We start from the raw sequence: 7,500 nt of genomic DNA on the forward strand, positions 1-7,500 counted from the left end.
ACACACTAAATATTTCTAAATATGTCAGACTACCGGATTTTAACTTTAGTAGGTGTTCTCAATTTTTTAAGGCTGCGACCTTTACAAATTACTTCGATAGATTCGCAACCCACTCCCCCAGAAATAAATCACAAACACATTTCCCTGTCTCCAATTAACTGAAACGTGTGTCCTCACTTTTTGACGTGAGGACACACATTACAGAGTAGTAACTATAATCAATATTACAAGATCATGAGTGTATAGTCCTTTGTACAGCAAAGAAAGCATGTATACAAAACGTGGCTTTATGATGCATTATCGAACATCGGGCAGGTCGACCGCTGCTGACACGTACAAGACGTGTCAAGATGTGTTGTACGAGGAAGAGGAGAGGGAGGAGGGATTGCAGGATCTCAAGACCTCAAAATTATTTCGAGACGCCTTTGGGGGTAGGGGCACCACTTTGAACTTCTGGTCTACGGCATGAAATTCAAATTAACGATAATATTATCATCTGCTTTGCAATGAAAGCTTTCTTTACCCTTGATATCCCTCAGTGATTTACTCTAATATATATTTGTTTTCATCACATACATGCGGTTACGTTCCTCACTGTACCTGACCCTCGTATGAAAGTGTTCTTCCAACCATTAGCGACCCGCTGAACTGTTGTTGTTTTTCATAGATAGTTAATTTTTTGATTTGCAACATTTGCATCATAATAGAAACATGTAAAATTCATCAATATATCAACTCTAAGTTTTGTTTACCTTGCATGCCAGAAACTATTGCAATACCAAACAGTGTGTGTGTTTGTGTGTTTGAGTGTGTGTGTGTGTGTGTAGAGTATGTATAAGTGGCTCCCACGTGGCTGGCTCCCACGTGGTGCGCCACGCTAGCCCAAGCCAGCCGGCCGCGTGGCAGATAATAATAACTGCCCCACGCGCTCTCCCGGGATATAAAAGGCCAGGATGACCCAGGTAAGAAGAGTCACTACAGAGAGTTCCTGCCGAAAGCCTGTCGGGTCAAGGCTGGCCAGCCGTCCGCCCCCCCTCCGGGCTGACCATACACCCAGCACTAACCCCTTACCAAGACTTGTATCGCGCGTGTAATATAGATGTGTTTACGCGCTCTTCTCAATATAGAGAGCCTTTACATAACTGGTAGCAGTGGTGTCGTTGCGTCCTTTCGGCTCGCAACATGGACGCACAGTCTCCGAAATCCGCTCGACCATCTTCCCACGAAGTCTTCAGAACCTGTTGTGAGTACATATTTGGGCCTTTTTCCTTTCTTTTCTCTATCTTCCCCTAAATGTGTTAAGCCGTATGTGCAGTTACGCTAACGCTGGTTTTGTTAGGTTAAAGTGCTGATTGACAGCAAATGGTACCTCTCCATTCTTCTGGCCTCAGATCACATTATTGTGTGATCACGGTATGGGTTCAAACATTATGAATATCGTTCATTTATTACGTACTTGTTTAATTTTTTTCTCGTGATTAGAGGGTATATAGTTTCAATTGCAACGAATTTAGCGCGTTCATGATTTTACTGTTTTCATGAACATCATATCATTATTCTTTTCTCACTACCCATTTCCCGTCTTGACCTGAACTCCAAGTGAAACCTATTAGTCACATCTGCTTGGGACAGCTGTGTGATCTGGCCCCACTTTCACTCTGAGTGATTGACACGTTGAAATGAATGTGAGAACAGCTGGCATTCTCTGTATTTTTTTTCGAGATTTACAATATAGGATAACACGTAGCATCCATTACATGTTCATTGGTGACACGTTCTATCTGCGCTAGAGCGGAGCTTATAAAGCGAATTATTTACATCTTTATATAGCGCCAGGGATCTTCCCCTTATCATAGGGTCAGAATGCCTGATTACTTGGGGTTGCGTATATGCCTAATAGATCCGCGCTCCGACGTTAGTTCGTTCGGCAACTTTTTGAGCCGGTGTGACCCACTGTTACGTCCTTTAAAGATGTAGGACTAGGGCTTAAGCTTAAATCGTGATTCTCTTTTTAATCACACCCTGATCACACTTTAAACGTCACTGCCATGTTTGGGTAAATCCCATCGATTTGTGATTCATGATTAATATCCGTAGGGCATTGCATGAGCGCCCATCACAGACTCGCAGCTAGAGTGGGTTATGTATAAATTTTCCCAGCTTGTTTCGCTTCGTGAAGTACGGAATTCTTTGGGTATTGACCCCCCCCCCCCGTCAATGAAGTCTGCATGTGCAGTTGACAATACCTCGGCAGATTGTTCCCTGAGAAGATTCGCTTGCGAAATGTTTTTCACGTCACTATTCATTTCTGCGTCATTCTGTCATATATCATTAAATGTTAAATTTAATGTAGAACTTGAAATAATTTTGTATTACTTCTATAGCTAGTTTATTGCATTTGTGTAAAATGAACGTTAATTTCCGTGTTTGACATCCATGTCAGGTCTGTGTGAGGTCACTTTCACTCTCATTAACTGTCACTCACACTCTCACACACACACACACGCTCATGCACTCCCGCGAGTTGTCAGTCGTGATGTGTGACTTGTGACATACATTTCTTCTCTGCGTTACGACAATTGGTTCAAGTAAATCCTTGCGGATTGCCATTGTCGTTCCCTTATTTACTCTCCTGTCTATCAGAGACGGTTGGCAGTTCAAGCTAGGTCCATGCGGATCGCTGTTACCATCTCTCTCTCCTATTTTCTTAATCTTGTGAAATAAAATGAAAAAAAAAAGACGAAAATAACGAAATTTCGAACCATAAAAACTGCAGATTATATAAATAATCTTCTCTGTTGCCTCTCTTTTCTCTTACTATCTTGGCCCTTATGTGTATAATCTGGTTCACGATATCTGTCATGGCACCGAAGGAGGCCCTGCTGAAGAAACGGTCACCTTCGGACGCTGTGGAAAACGTCACCGGAAGATCGCCAGAAACCGAGAAAGATTAGGATAATTACGAGGACGGACGGATTCACCAGGGACCAAGATGAAGATGAAGACAGGGACGAGCAGCCACGAAGATGCACCAGGGACAGCACACGCGAGAACGAAGTGATTACAAGTCAAGAACCAGCCAGGTTGGGTCACCCTTGAGGCAAATATCAGGCGCCTCGAGGGCGAGGCGTTAGTAGGTGGCCGAGCAATATAGTATGTATAAGTGGCTCCCATGTGGCTGGCTCCCACATGGTGCGCCTTGCTAGCCCAAGCCAACCGGCCGCGTGGCAGATAATAATCACTGCCCCACGCGCACTCCCGGGGTATAAAAGGCCAGGATGACCCAGGTAAGAAGAGTCACTACAGAGAGTTCCTGCCGAAAGCCTGTCGGGTCAAGGCTGGCCGGTGAGCCAGCCGTCCGCCCCCCCTCCGGGCTGACCATACACCCAGCACTAAGCCTTACCAAGACTTGTATCCGTGTGAATTATCTGTGTTGCTTACGCTTCTCAATAAAAGAGGTTAAGCCAACCGTCCCTTTCACTACTGCTAAACCATATGTTTAAGGCGTCTAAATAACCTTTACAGTGTGTGTGTGTGAGTGTGTGTGTGTGTGTGTGTGTGTGTGTGTGTGTATGTGTGTGTGTGTGTGTGTGTGTCTGTATATATATAAATTATCATATAACATTTTTAATTGATGCACATGTTTGGCACACACAACGTTATTGGGAAGATTGTTTTTACTTTCTTTTTGCTGGGTCCTATCGTCCTTCTTTTGATCAAAATTATTAAATCATCTTTGTTGAACTTCATCCTTCCTGTAATATAGTTGAACATCATTATCATGTCACCTCTTTTTCTTCTTTCTTCCAAAGTAATAAGACCTATTTTCAGTAGTCTTTCTTCGTATCTCTTAGGGTAGGTGCCCATCTTGTGGCTGCTCTTTAAACTATTTTTAATTTATCTTTATCTTTTTTTTAAGTGTGGAATTCATACCACTGCACCATACTCAAATCTAGGTCTTATGATGGCTGTAAGGACCTTCTTTACCATGTCTTCGTCCACATACACGAATACCCTCTTCTTGTTGGCAATCAGCCCTAGCATTTTATGAACCTTGTCATTTATATGATCATATGGGCTTAGGTTCCTCTTTATGATTATTCCAAGTTTTTTTTTTCCTTATCTGCTTGGTTTAATATTACGTCTCCTAACTTGTATTGGTATAGTGGACGATTTTCATTTTCTCCGAACCTGACTACATGACATTTATCGGTGATAAATTCCATTTTCGTCTGCAAGCATATTCAGATAACTACCTGGGCTTATGTTTGACCCTAAATCATTTATGAAAATACTAAACATAATCGACGCCAACACCAGTTCCTGAGATACTCCGCTAGTTACTCGTCACTTCAGGAAGAATTCATCCATCCATTCGAGGAGTTTGCCTTTCACTCCACCTAGGTGATCTCATTTCCACAATAGTCTTTTATGAGACACCTTATCAAAGGCCTTCTTAGAGTCTAGGTATACACAGTCCACCCAGCCGTCTCTTTCTTGTGATATTTAAGAAACTCTATCATGTAAACAGAGGAGATTTGCTACGCATGACCTTCCTTTCCTAAAACCAAATTCTTTATTTGATATTATATCGTGATTTGAAGTACTTCAACCCACTCCTTCCTAATTATCCTTTCTAACAACTTGCATACTACACTAGTTAACGAAAATGGTCAATAATTTAAAGGGTTTTGTTTGTCGCCGTTCTTGTATAAAGGTGTAACAAGTTTCCAATCTTTTGGCAGTTTTCCTTGTCTCACCGAATTTTGGAATATTAACAATAACGAAGTACATAATTCTTCGGCACATTCCCTTAGAACTCAGTTAGATATCCCATCTGGTCCCTCTGCTTCATTCTTGTCTAAACCTTTCAGTAGGATTTTTATTTAATTCTTTTCGAGTGTGATATTTTCGATATTTGGATTTACGTTCGTACGGTTACTGTACGGGATGGGTCTTGAACAAACACTAACTGAAATTTCTCATTAAGGATTTTACACATTTCCTCTTCCTTAGTATAAACCAGGGGTTCCCAAACTGGGGTACATGTACCCCCAGGGGTACATTTGCACGTTTCAGGGGGTACATTTGGTCTGAAGGAAACAATTACTTGCACAATACATGGTGTTGTAATCTGCACTCAGATTGCACTTTTCTCATTTTCTTTGTGTTGATTAGCACCACCTTTATTGAAATTTCGAAGAATTGGTAGTGATCCATTTATGTTGAGTTAGTGCGATGCATTAAAATAAGAATACCTGAGTTTTGTTCATTAATGTTTTGGATAATAATAATAAAAAGGTATGTATTGTATGTGCTGGATCAAAATATCAGTTACCTTGGTAATTGCTTTATTTCTGTTTTCATCATTTAAGATGCCTATGTAATCTAAACATGCAGACTTAAATAATTAAAATATTAAAATGTCCTTTTTTACTATTAAGCTTAATTTTTAGTGTTAGGGGTACATGGGAACCTATAAAAAGCCTAAGGGGTACTGAGGAACAAAAAGTTTGGGAACCCCTGGTATAAACGATGTATATTCAAAGTTTAATTTCGCCACCCTCATGGTTTGGGTGTACTCATTTCTTCCTACTTTATACCTTCCATACGTTGCCTGAGATCTGTCTTTTGAACCTTCTCCAAAGAGCTGCTTGTTTTCTCTCATTTTCTTGCATTTATCATTGAACAACTTTTGGCCATTTCTTGCTTCAGTTTTGAATTTTGATACAAATTTTTCTACTCCTTGTTTATAGACCGCAAAATTTAGAACGTTGCATACCAAGGTTCTCTTCGTTCAGGAGGAAAAATGTGTGTCTATTATATGTATATATGTATATATACATACACATTATGTATATACACACACGTGTGTATATACACACACACACACACACACACACATATATATATATATATATATATATATATATATATATATATATATATATATATATATATATATAATATATATATACACACGTGTGTGTGCGTTTGTGTATATATATATACATATACATACATATATACACATACACACATGTGTGTGTGTGTATACATATATATATATATATATATATACGTATGTGTCTGTGAATGTATTATGTATATATGTATACATATACATACATACACACATGTGTATGTATGTCTGTGTGTGTGTGTGTGTGTGTGTATGTGTGTGTGTGTGTGTGTATGTGTGTATACATACATATGTATACATATACATATACACGTGTGTGTGCATATATATATATATACATATATATACATATATGTGTGTGTGTATATATATGTAAGTATATACATGTGTGTATATATATGTGTGTGTGTGTGTCTGTGTGTGTGTGTGTGTGTGTGTGTGTGCTTGTGTGCGTGCGTGCGTGTGTGTGTGTGTGTGTGCTTGTGCGCGTGCGTGCGTGTGTGTGTGTGTGTGTGTGTGCGCGTATGCGTGTGTGTGTGTGTGTGTGTGCGCACGCGCGTGTGCGTGTGTGTGTGTTTAACAGGGAGTATGAGTATGAAGTTTGTGTGTGTGTGTGTTTGTGTGTATGTGTGTATACATACATATGTATACATATACATATACACGTGTGTGTGCATATATATATATATATATATATATATATATACATATATATACATATATGTGTGTGTATATATATATATGCAAGTATATACATGTGTATATATATATGTGTGTGTGTGTGTGTGCTTGTGTGCGTGTGCGTGTGCGTGTGCGTGTGCGTGTGCGTGTGCGTGTGCGTGTGCGTGTGCGTGTGTGTGTTTGTGTTTAACAGGGAGTATGAGTATAAAGTTTGTTTACCAACATCACGTGGGAGGCAGATACCTGTCCGTCCGGCAAAAACAGCCCCCTGGTCCAGGACCCTGAAATAGTAAGTGAAAAACGAACAAACAAACACCCAGTGGAAGGTAGAAGCATTCCATCCAGTAATAAGACACACAAGTAAGCTAATATCAAAATACATAACGGGTCGCTTCCTCCAGCCTCCAGTACACAGAACTACAAGAATTATGCCACGGAAATCCCCAAACCCCGACAGCAGGGGAGGTATCAGGGAAATCGCAATAGGATATGAATAATATACACAAAATACATCTTTATGGAAATATTATGTATGGAATAACTATCATATGTTGTCTAATACAGGGTGTCTGCCCCTGCAATCCCCTTGAGAGGCTGCAGCTTCCCAACCACTTTCCTGGAAGAAAGGGAACCACAACATACTCAGGGCAGGGTAGAGCGTATGACCAACATGGTTATTTCTTTTACCGACGAAGTACAAATACCCATTTCAGAGAGCACCGTTCATTGCTCCTGAGTATTAGTTCTTATATTACTACCCATACCGAAGTAAAAACAATATTTGCTCGGGAGGGTGCTGGCCTCCCCATCATCCCTCCATATGGATAGTATGCCCAGTCCGGCACCTTGGCTTTATTACACATAGATGGCTCCTTTTGTACTAAGTCACCAATGAG

General features: G+C 40.3%; 1 protein-coding gene across 3 annotated transcripts in view; it reads left to right on the forward strand.

The window, feature by feature from the left end:
* Positions 1-988: 988 nt before the first annotated feature.
* LOC125036155 overlaps positions 989-7,500 on the forward strand; it is a 15,652-nt gene continuing 9,140 nt past the window's right edge. The window contains exon 1 of one of the 3 annotated variants that reach the window (XM_047628583.1): positions 989-1,243. The gene's annotated coding sequence lies outside the window, so the exon portion shown is untranslated. Of the gene's footprint in view, positions 1,244-6,802; positions 6,894-7,500 lie in introns of those variants that run through there. The other 2 variants (XM_047628582.1, XM_047628581.1) reach the window with 2 other exon arrangements.

This window comes from Penaeus chinensis, chromosome 20 (assembly GCF_019202785.1).
Source record: "Penaeus chinensis breed Huanghai No. 1 chromosome 20, ASM1920278v2, whole genome shotgun sequence".
NCBI lineage: Eukaryota > Metazoa > Arthropoda > Malacostraca > Decapoda > Penaeidae > Penaeus > Penaeus chinensis.